We start from the raw sequence: 12,949 nt of genomic DNA, 5'->3' as shown, positions 1-12,949 counted from the left end.
ACGTTTGTATCAAGGCATAGCTGTGGCCCCCAATACCATCGTCTTATGCGACTCCCGAGGAGATTTTGAATTCCAGAGCCGAACTACTCTATGTACATATTGCAACTTTTATATAAATAAAGAAATGTTTTCCGGATAAAAATTCCCTGTTGTATAAGTGATTGTTTATGGACGATCTGATAAAGAAAAATCTGTTATCGGACATATGTCATAGATCTCCAATAAGATCATTGTTTTGTTTAAGAAATTGTTTTCCAAACCTCTTAAGTCTTAGGATCTCGTGGATGATATCAAAATAAAAATTTGATAATATATAAATTTTTGGCAAAATCATGAGACGAGAAAACCGTGGTCGTCAGCCGGACCCTCTCTCTGAAGATGACGAGCTTGACCCTGATGTTCACAAGGCTCTTCATAGGACTCAGCTCCAGGACCCTTCAAAGGAGAAGGGGAGAACCTAGGCGAGGCTGTGGTGGAAGCCATGGAAGAATATTTTGACGTCACAGGCTACAATGAGCGGAGCAAAATGGCTCTTGCCCAGCTGAAAATAGTGGAAACAGCCAGGGTAGCATGGAGGAACCACTGTGACACCAACCGTCTGGACAGAAATACTCAGTCCTAGAACGACCTAAAAACCTATCTAAGAAAGAGATTTTGTCCCCCTGGATTTTTGGAAATCAAAATGAACGAATTCTTAGAGCTAAAGCAGGAGAGCAAAACCATCGAGGAATATCACTAGGCCTTTGCTCTTCTACTCAAATATTCACCACCTCTAGATGAAGAACAACTCATGGCCAGGTTCATTCGGGGAATGAACGAACCCTTGGACACACTGGTCAAAAATGCCAAGCCAGTGTCCATGGCTGAAGCAGTAAGAATGGCAAAAGATTTTGGCAAAGCCTTTGTAGTAAAGGTCCCGCCAAAGCCTGCACACTTAACTTTAAAAGATTCCAAGCCCAGGGAAGTACTTCAAACTTTCCACCCCCGAAGAGGCAGCAAGGCCCGAATAAGAATCGAGATGCAAGAAGATTCCGAAGTGAAGGAAGACCCTTCCCCTAGAATACTTTCTCAGGAGCCCCACCTCTTTCAAGAAATCAGAGGGATGAGCTCAGAAGTGAAAACCAATGTTTTGGATGCCAAGGTTTTGGTCACCAACTGAAAGACTGCCCAACTCCTACCATGTCAAGGGGACAGGGAAGTCAAGGACCCCGAGTTCAGAGACCAACCCCTTCATACCAGTCTAATCAGGGTGGTCCGGTCTCGCCCAAGCCAGGGAAACCCCAGAAGAACTCCAACTCAACCATCTGCCTCTGTCCAGAGTAACCTCAGAACTCCTTCCCAGAACTGGGGCAACCAAAGAGAAAGAGTTCCGCCTCAGACTATAGCAGCCAGAGCAGTCACAATTTCAGATGTAGTAGAAGAGGAAAGAGGGCAGATCTTTGCTGCAATTGAAAACCAAGGACCTAACCGTCAGTTCTCAGTCATCCATACTCTAGCAGAATATTAGGGTAAGCCTTTTAAGCTTTTGATTGATTCAGGCAGTTCTCATTCATTCATTTCCCCTGGATGCTTGCGTAAGCTAGTCTTAGAACAGAAATCAGGGAAACCTATGTTGAATTGGCTAGTGGGAAGACTCTTTTCACTCACCATGAGACAGATCTTATCCAGTTCAAACTAGATGGTAATGTAACCGACTGTCAGTTCAAAGTCTTACCTCTGGGAGTTTTTGACGGGATCCTTGGAATGGATTAGCTCCACAAAAATCAAGCTGACATACACTGTCACAATGGAACCATTTCCTTCCATGACCTTCACGGGAACAAAGTTCAAGGAACTGGAGTTTCCGGATCCCCAGACCTTCAGTTAGTAAAAGCTTCTAGGTTGCTGAAAGGACTTAGGGGAAGAAGCAACAAATTTATGTTGTCTAAATGAACCCAGTAGACTCAAAGCTTAAGGCTAAAGAACCAGAATGGTTAAGTGAATTTGATGATCTATTCCCAGCAGAACTAACTGAAATGCCTCCAATTCGGGAAGTAGATCATGTGATTGAATTGACCCCCGGAGCTCAGCCAGTAGCCCTGCGCACGTACAAAATGCCAGTTCTTGAAGCCATTGAACTCAAGGAACAGCTTAGACAGCTGTTAGAACAAGGGTTTGTAAGACCCAGTGTTTTACCTTGGGGTGCACCAGTTCTCTTTCAGAAAAAGAAAGATGGAACGCTTAGACTCTGTGTGGACTACAGAGGTCTGAATCAGCTGCTGACAGTTAAGAATAAGTATCCTATCCCAAGAATTGATGAGCTTTTGGACAGGCTAAATGGAGCCCACAGATCTTCACAAAGATAGATCTCAAATCCAGGTATTACCAGATTAGGATCAATGATCAAGATATACTAAAAACAGCCATCAATACTCGCTATGGGCATTATGAATTTACTGTCATGCCGTTCAGATTAACTAATGCCCCAGCTACATTCAATCGCCTAATGCAAGACATCCTCAGAGATTACTTGGATGATTTTGTTCTAGTTTTCTTTGATGACATTCTGATTTACTCAAAGAATGCAGCTGACCATGAGACTCATGTCCGAAAAGTTCTTGAGATTCTAAGGAAGCACCAACTCTTTGCCAAAAAGAGCAAATGCACTTTCTCTGTCGACCACGTTGAATACTTGGGCTTTTTGGTATCCAAAGATGGAATTTCTCGCAAAAGTCCAAGCAGTCATAGATTGGCCTGAACCAAAGACAGTGAAAGAAGTCAGAGGATTCTTGGGATTGACTGGTTGGTATAGAATTTTTATACCAAGGTATGCTCTCATAGCTTCCCCCCTGACTAACCTTCTAAAAAAGAATACCCCATTTCAGTGGTCTGCTAGGTGCCAGAGTGCTTTTGATAAGCTGAAGGCCACCTTGGTAACCAGTCCCGTTCTGAAGCTGCCAGATTTCTCTCTACGCTTTGAGGTAGTAACTGATGCAAGTGGTTTTGCCCTGGGAGGTGCACTCATGCAGGAAGGTCATGCAGTGGCCTATGAATCCCGAAAGCTCAGAACGCATGAGAGGAATTATGCTGTCCATGACTTGGAACTACTTTCAGTAGTATATGCCTTGAAGTTGTGGAGACATTACCTACTGGGACAAAGATTCACTTTGATGACAAAGACCCTGCAGGAATTTGATTTTGAAATCAAGTACCGCTAAGGCAAAGAAAATGTGGTAGCAGATGCCCTTAGCAGAAAAGCCTCCTTGCTTGCAATTACTGAGTATCAAATCCTTTAATCATTGAAGCAAGAGAGAAGATCATGCAGGATAGATTCTTTGGCCCTATTGCTACCCTACTTATGCAGGAAAGCAAAACTCCTCAAGAGTTGAACAGAGCTCAAGGGTACAGCCTGGATGATGGCATTATATATTATAATCGCAGGCTATGCATTCCCAATGATGAGGGAACCAAGGGTCAAATTTCGAATGAAGCCCATGACAGCCTTATAGCAGTACATCCAGGTTTCATCAAAACATACATGTCTGCAAAGAAAAGCTTCTTTTGGCCTAGTCTGAAAAAGGATGTACTGAATCATGTACGTCAATGTCTGACATGCCAGAAAGTCAAAGCTGAAAGAGAAAATGCCTGGGAAGTTACATCCATTGGGAATGTATCAGTATGGACTTTATTACTGGATTACCTTCAGTGCAATCAGGTTACAACTCTATTTTCGTGGTAGTTGACAGACTAACCAAAATTGCCCATCTGATTCCAGTAAAAGAAACCTACATTGCAATGGATGTGGCCAGAGTGTTCCTCAAAGAAATCTTCAGATTGCATGGCCTACCCAAGAGAATAGTAAGTGATCGAGATCCCAAGTTTACTTCAAGGTTCCAGATTGCATTTTTCGAAGCAGTGGGAACTTTCTTGGATCTCAGCACAGCTTATCACCTGGAGACCGATGGTCAAACCTGAAAGGGTAAACCAAGTAATCAAAGATATACTTCAGTCATGCTGTGGTGGTAGGGAACCCAAGAAGTGGCTAAGCTATCTGCACCTAGTCGAGTTCGCCTACAATGCTTCTTATCACCGAAGTATTGGGATGAGCCCTTTTAAAGCTCTGTATGGACAAGATTGCTTAACTCCATTAACTTGGTCCGACCCATTGATTAGGGTCGAGATGTCTAGACAAATGCTTGACAACATGGAGCAGCAGATGCAGTCAATTTGTAAAGATATTAAAGCTACCCAGGATCGACAGAAGCAGCATGCAAATAAGAAGGGACATACAAAAAGTTTGAAGAAGTAGATATGGTCTTCATTAGAGTACGGCCCAAAAGAAGTTCTCTATCTCTTGGGAAGTATAGGAAGTTATCCCCCATTTATTGTGGGCCATATCTGATTACAAAGAAAGTAGGTGATTTAGCCTACGAACTTCTTCTACCTCCTCATCTCAAAGTTCATAATGTATTCCATGTAAGCCTTCTAAAGAAATATGTGCCAAGCCACCCTGATCATGTGCTTGGTTGATGATAAAATCCTAACCTTTTCAACCCAAGGGCAGATGGAACTCGAACCTGAAGAAATTCTTGATGTTCGAGAAAAGATTAGTGCTTAGTTGATGATGAAATCCTAACCTTTTCAACCCAAGAGCAGATGAAACTTCAACCTGAAGAAATTCTTGATGTTCGAGAAAAGATTCTTAGGAACAGAATTCTCAGACAATTATTGGTAAAATGAAAGTTCTATCCTATTGAAGACGCCACCTGGGAGAATGAAGCCGATCTGTTGTTGCGGGATTACCCCCAATTTGCGAGATGAGGGCATCTCGTATTTTTCAAGTGGGAGAGAATGTAAGATTCCTCCCCAACCTCAAGATGTCTAGCATCTTCCCCTGTAATCAAATCCATCTTCAGAAATATAAAAGATCTTGTTTCTACCAGTTTTGGCCTAGAGAGAGAAAATCTTCTAGAGAGTGGTAATTCAATTTTTAAATATTTTTGGATAGAAAAATATCTCATCTTATTAAAATAATTTTCCCTAAAACAGAAGTTCAAAAAGATTTTCAGAAGGTGCATTAGAAATTATGTATAATCTGTTCAAGAGGCATTATCCTAGGGGTCAAGATTTTTTCAAAATTTTAAATTTAGGTTCCTATGGACCAATAAGATTCATCCAAATGTAGGGAGGAGATAAATAGAAGAATAAAAGGAAAATCCCCCAAAAATGAGGAAATACTCACATAAGATGAAGAGTTGACTAAGGACAAGGTTAATAGTTGAAAAAGAGAGATATTTAGAAGTAATGATGCATTTTTGACACCTCAGTATGGGAGAATTCCTCTCATGAAGGAGGCACCTATTTCACATGTGTGAGAGAGTTTTAAACTCCCAAATAATGAGATATTTTTATCTCTCCTCTCTCGTGTTTCAACTAGATCCAAAAAGAAGACTAAACTGACCCAAAAATGGTTAAAAATTGACCAAACTGATCTGGAAAATTCTAGAATCAGTTGGTTTGGTTAGAAGCTCACTTTTTACTATAAATAGAAGCCTCCCCCTTTGTTGAAACTCAATAGTGTTTTGCACTGTTACCTTGCTTTTCCCAAGTGCCAAAAACTGTGAATTTTACTCATAATTCATTAGTTTTTGACCTTCCCTCTTCTAAAAGATTGGTGGCCACTCTTGTTTCAAACAAGAGTAGAACCCTCAAACCATCAAGCCAAAGGAAAGCTCTCAAATTATCCATGTAAGTTGGAGATTCTTCTCTTTTCTATTTCTTTTATGGTTTTTTATGATTTTTGTCTTCTCTAAAATGAAATGATGTTATGCCTCATTAAAAAAAGGCATTCCCCTCTCTTCTTTAGTAAATCCAACCATTCTTTATCCTAGATGATTGATTATTGGATAAAATCAAGTTTTTCATAATGTTTCTCTTAAATAAGTAAAAAATATTTATATTAGAATGATTTAAATACTCTTGGTGAACTTCTAATTAATTTTAGAGAGTTAAAATTGAAAAATGGTCAGCCATACAAAGGATGTTATGGCAAAATTTTTTGAAAATTTGTGAAATAAATTTCATCCTTTATTAATCAAAAAGAGTAATCCCCATCGTTAGAGTATTCTAAAAGTGCCATTTTCATTCATACATAGAAAGATACATATTGATAAATTTTTTTATTATGAAAGTGTTACTTTCTTCATTATGGATTTTTATACATAAAATAATGCATAAAAGAATATTTTTTTATTATAAAAGTGTTATTTTTATCATTATTGATTTATTTCTATGCATAAAAGTATGCATAAAAGAATATTTTTTTATAAAAGTGTTACTTTTATCATTATTGAATTCTATGCATAAAAGTATGTATAAAAGAATATTTTTTTAATTATAAAAGTGTTACTTTTATCATTATTGATTTCTATGCATAAAAGAATACTTTTTAAATTATAAAAGTGTTACTTTTATCATTATTGAATTCTATGCATAAAAGTATGCATAAAAGAATATTTTTTTAATTATAAAAGTGTTACTTTTATCATTATCAAATTCTATGCATAAACATATGCATAAAAGATATTTTTTTATATTAAAAGTGTGATTTTCATCATAAATGATTTTTATGCATAAACATATGCATAAAAGATATATATATTTATATTAAAAGAGTGATTTTCATCAGAATTAGATTTTATGCATAAATAGATGCATATAGAATGATTATATTTAAATAAGGGTTCTCATAATCCTCTGTTTAATTTTCGCAAAAATTAGAAAAATGAATAAGTAGATAATCTGTGAGAAGAAATGCTACCATTTCATATTCACTAAGATGGTAATGAGAAAATTCAATTAAACTATCGAAGTCGGAGATCGAGATAAATGATTATTTTATTCCTCATAAGAAATTCATGTTTTAGAAATTTGTAAGCAAATATTCGTCGAACGAAATTTAGAAAAAGAGAAATTGAAATATTACCTTTCAAGAAAGATAGTTTAGGAAGAACCTTTCCAGACCCAAAACTCTGATTCAGACTATTGACCAAGACCTAGTTCCTTCGTCAGTTTCAAACAATGACGATGTGCCCAGTTCAGGAAAAATGCACTCAAATCCCCCACCAAATCTGAAACTAAGTTAAGACTTTTGATTTTGATCTAAGGATCAAGTTAACAGAATTCAAGGAATTCTGTTTGAAATTCAGACCTAGATCTAGAAGTATTGGGATACAGGTTTAAGATTTATTCATGGTATTAAAACAAAATCAAAACTGTAAACTTGCATAGAAACCCTGTTTTCTTAAAGTACTGTCTTACGCCAGAATGCTGGAGGGAGCATTTGGCATATATATTTATCTAAGGAAAGTTTGATTGCAACAACTGGCGGGAAGTGTTCAAGGGACAGCTCACGCGATAAAAACCTGCCTAGGTCTTGACCAGCCTGGGTATGGTGAAAAATGATGTGCTTTCGATATACGATGGGCGAGGGCCGACGAAGCGGTCCCTGAGTGAAGTGCCAGGACACCTAAGGAGGATCCTGGAGGGTTCTGACCAGGTGATGCACGGGCTCGCGGTGCTTAGGATACCCATACGTATGATATAGTGCTTAGGATACCCATACGTATGTCGATGAAGATATATATATGTATGTTGACGAAGTGATTATTGTAATCTGTTATTACTGGATCTCATTGCTGACCAGCTGGTCCCAACGAAGAGTCCAGATTGGTACTATTTTTGTGAAACAAGGGATTGAATGAAATTTTGAATTATGAAATCTGTGATCATATCTGTTTTGTCAATGGATTATTTTTATATTAAAGTTTTAAAGAGGAGTGTGTGCATATCTGTTTTCTAAAGCTAAAGTTAAGAAAGGCATTTCAATTATGGGTGGGTGAGTACTTGTTTGGATCTACCGATTCCAATGGCAGGGTGGTGGCTAACCCATGGGCCGGATAGGCTGGAATCAGTGGAGTTTTAATAATCAAACTGAAAAATCTTAGGATTACACTAGGATTCGAGTAGTTAGTCACTACAAGACACTGCTGCCATACACGCGTTCCATACACGCGATAAGTTACGGGCGTGTGTATGGTCACGCATGTATTTGAATAGTATCGGGTGCGTGTATATTGGCATCTAAATTCGCGTGTATTGAACTTTAAGTAACGCGTTTACCAGCGCGTGTATATTGGCATCTAAATTTGCATGTATACTGGTTTCAGAAACGCGTGTATAAGCGCGTGTATATACACACAATTATACACGCATCAATACACACTTTATTAAAAAAACTAAATTCCTTTAAAAAATTAAAAACTATTTTCTTTAAACCATCTCATAGTACATTACAGTATTTATCATTACACAATCCCACTACATGCATTTACAACAATGAAATATATTCAAAAATAAATCATGAGATAATTAAAAGACAACATATACAATAGAAATGTCATCAATTTAGAATGATACAGTGATGGATTGGTTAGGGTTCGATCTCATCTTCAATAAGATCCATCCTTGCCAAACGATCAACATCAATATCCATTTGATCAATTTGTAAGGCTATGATTAAATTTATTCCACTATCGATATTCTGTCCATTGATAATGGTATCGATGTCCTGATCATCCTCATCAACATCACCATCATTCTCAACCATCATCCTCAATGGTAGGGTCATTCTCATGATCATGAGAAATGGCACGCTCATCCTCATTATCATGATCATCTCTTATTTCTTGATCATCGATCACAACATCTTCATTGGCATGTTCGACATCATCTTCATTGCGGCTTGTTACATCCTCCATATGCTCCATATCAGTGAATGTATTATACATCCCTTTGGAACGTGGTGCAATAGGGATGACATACCACCATTTCATGTCATGCACCATTGGCAGATAGATAGCCTACTCAAATACACATACTGCAGTAATTAATTAGCATATCAAAAGTCAAGGGGTACGCGAGCTTAGATATATATGTACATGAAACACATTAGTAAAAAAATGCATACCTGCTCACATTGTTGTGGCAATATGAGCCTATCTTTCTTTGTTTGCCAAAACTTTGTAGAGTCAATAGTTACATAGCCACTTGCATGGCATTTTATCGTTGCATTAGGCCCTTTTTCCACCACGTTCATTTGCCATTTGACATCCAAAACATACACAAAGAAGCGACGAAAGTCAAGCCTAAATATGTCTTGGATTGTGCCACAATAATTATCCATTTTTCCATTAGCTCCCTCAAAGGTACTAATGACACCGCAATCTTGTGTATTCCTCTTTTCATCAATTCTTTTTGTTCGAAAATGCTTGCCTTCACACCATATAGCATTGAACATAGTGCACTGGACCAAAATAGAAGCAATATTTGTATAAGCAATGTGAATAAATATTAAAAGCAAATCACTTACAAATAATGCAAAACATTAGTTCTATGTACCTTTAACATTAGCTCTATGTACATTTAACATTAGTTCTATGTACCTTTAACATGCATCCTCGTGCATACTCCCATTCTTCCGCCGTGATATGCAGCCCCTCGTCGCTCTCTGCTCTCTCCATTTCCTCATGCAACCAATCAACATGGATATCATTCGGAAGTGTTGCTAGATGCTTAGGGTACGCCTTACGAGAGCCATGTTGCCTCCGAAAGAGAGCTCTTTCTGCTTGCCTTTTTGTCTTTGCATCCTCATATCTTGTAACCCATCTGCTCATCACATCACTATTAAGGATGCAAGTGAAATTGAGATCATCAATCAATGTTCTGTTAATTACTTTCCTCTGTCCTTTTCCTTGAGGCACAATAGAGGTCATCCTCAAGTCCTCTTCATTGCTCCATAGTCGTGGCAAAGAGCTGTCCACCTGACCAAGAAATTCTGAAATATATATAAGAGACTCTTGTATCAACCAACCCTCGGCCATGCTTCCTTCGGGCCTTGCACTTTGCCTCACAAAGTCTTTTAAGGTCTTCATGAAGTGCTCTAGGAAGAACATCCAACGTGCATGCATAGTGCCACATAAAGCAATTTCGTCCACTAAATGCACAATGAGATGTAGTTGACTTGTGAGAATGGTTCGCGGAAAAGTCTCCTCTACCAAACAAACCACCTCCACTGCCATAACACGCGCATCATCCAATGTGGCTGGATCAATTGCTTTGGATCAATTGCTTTGGAACTAACATCATCCAACATGGCTGGATCAATTGCTTTGGAACTAACATATCTGAAAAATAAATGAATAGTACGTTATACCTCATGCACGTTCATTTTGCAAGGTGATGACTTATCTCTCAATGTGAGTGAAGAGACAGCCCATGATGTACATGAGGATGGTGATAGTCATGCATGCAATAATGTGTGTGTAACCTTTGAAGATAACCACACAAGATGGATGTTGTGGTGATAGTGATGTAGTTTTTGAGAGTTGTAGAAGGATAACTCTATAGTTCTGAGTGTTGTTGAAGATGTGAATTCTCTAGATAGTGATGTTAGTTTGATGGTGGAAAATCATATGTGCTATAGTCATGCATGCAATAATGTGTGTGTAACCTTTGAAGATAACCACACAAGATGGATGTTGTGGTGATAGTGATGTAGTTTTTGAGAGTTGTAGAAGGATAACTCTATAGTTCTGAGTGTTGTTGAAGATGTGAATTCTCTAGATAGTGATGTTAGTTTGATGGTGGAAAATCATATGTGCTAGCTTGCATTTGTGCTTTGATGCAATCATGTATATACTTTTATTTTTGCAGATTCTTTATGGATATTCCAGGTTCTTCATTCGATCCATTTGCGTATAGCAATTGGCTGATGGAGATGCTAAATCATTTTGGGCGCCATCCTGGTCCAGTTGAGCTTACAAAGTACATGTATGCCCATCCCCCTCCTTCCATGCCTGGTATCTATACCCCGCCCACGAGTATCCACCAGGGCACTCCACTGCCGTCTATGCCTGTGAGTCCGACGAGACGGCATGCAGCTTCTCCTCTTCCACGTCCACCGAGGAGACATACCTCGTCCCAGACACACTCACGCACACCCTCCCAAGCACCGTCACGTCAGGGCTCACAGCCACCATCATGTACTCCCTCTCAGAGCCACCGTCACGTCAGGGCTCACAGCCACCGTCACGTAGACAATCCCCCAGCCGTGACTCCACCCGCACAGTAGAGGAAGAGAGGGAGTGGAGGATGCGGCGGGTGCTTTGGTGGGAGAGGTAGTAGGTCATGCGGTGAGAGAGGAGATAGAGGGAGAAGAGTTAGAGGAGACAGTGAGGATGAGGAGGAGATGAGAGAGGTGGAGGGAGTGATCTGCTATGATGTGATGGACAGGGGCGGGATAGTGATGGATGCGAGGGGGAAAGAGGTAATGGAGTACATGCGTGGGGTAGTATCAAACTTGTATAGAAATTGTTTTATTAGATTTAAAGATCAAAATAGCCGATTAGTTGGGGAGGTGATAGAGGCTGTACATAGTCGGTACCCCAATCCCCCACATGCGACATTCTCAGATGTATGGGGAAGGACGCGAATAAGGGAGATCTTAAGTAATAAAAGATCTGACCTTAAGAAACTCGCGTACGATGATGGGCTAAATGTAGCTGCAGGTGGCTATCCAGCCGAGAAACCTGCCATTGCGCACAAACGCGAGTGGAAGGAGGCAAAGAAACGAGCAGAGGGTGGCGTGAAGAGCAGAGCATGTGGAGGCACGACGGATCCAGATGGAGACCATTGGATCTTCGCATTTCGGATCTGGTGGCGTCGAGTCATGGGAGGCAGAGTTCGTAAGTATCTTGCCACTTTATTTGATTGTTTACTTAATTCATTGATTCTATGATTGTTTTAATCTTACAAATTGTGTTGATTACGGGTTACGGGGAGGAAGCCCACGATATTGGGTATGCTCGCCGGCATAGCAGACGTGACACGTAGGCCCTCTTCAGAGCCGAGGGACGTATTACGGACGCGCAATTTGAGATGGCCATGAGACCATACGGTCGACAAACTCTAAACGAATGATTTTGGTTTATTGAATTACATATATATATATACTTATATACTATATATTACTTGAACAGGCACAAGCTGCTAATGATCCATGAGACGCGCAGTTTGAGATGGCCATGAGACCATACGGTCGACAAGTACTTGAAAACTCTAAACGAATGATTTTGGTTTATTGAATTACATATATATATACTTATATACTATATATTACTTGAAGAGACACAAGCTGCTAATGATCCACCCGCCGCCACTGCAGAGGGTGGACGTGAGTACTACTCATCGGACATTCTAACCGATGTGAGCTCATCTGATCATGGAGGGAGCACCGAGTCATCATTTGGGTCTGAGTAGTACTCAGACTTATAGTATCACATTCCATATTGAGGATGTGGTTGTATATATATTTTTATAACTGAAGCCATGGGCTACTTCGACATATGGACTCCCTTGTATATATGTGTACACATAAAATTTTGATAGTAATATTGAATCGTGAATCGATAGTATTGCATTCATGTCTGTCTTGAATCGTGTATTGACAATGTATGCATTCATGTCGTTCTTGTCTTAAATCTTCCTCGTGGATGGTCCAATGCACCCAAAAAAAAAATCCAAAGAGTGTTATTGGGTGCTGGAATGTTGGAACAACATTCAGGGACCAAATAGCACTCTCTGGATTTTTTTTTTTGCTCTCTGTTTGCATGTATAGACGCGTCAACTCTACAAACAGTCGCGTGTATATACGCGTCAAATCTGTGAAATACGCGTGTATAGATGCATCAAATATATGAAATATGCATGTATAGACGCGTTAAATATGTGAAATACGCGTGTATAAGCGCAGCTAAAATGATAAAATACGTGTATACACCCTCGTATCAGCGTGTCAGCGCAGCTGACTGACAAAATACGTGTATACGCCCGTGTATCAGCGCGTCTGCCG

The sequence above is a fragment of the Cibotium barometz genome, chromosome 9 (genome assembly GCF_041138505.1).
Source record: "Cibotium barometz isolate CiBa-2024 chromosome 9, ASM4113850v1, whole genome shotgun sequence".
In the NCBI taxonomy this organism is placed as follows: domain Eukaryota; kingdom Viridiplantae; phylum Streptophyta; class Polypodiopsida; order Cyatheales; family Cibotiaceae; genus Cibotium; species Cibotium barometz.
This window is presented reverse-complemented; position numbering follows the sequence as displayed.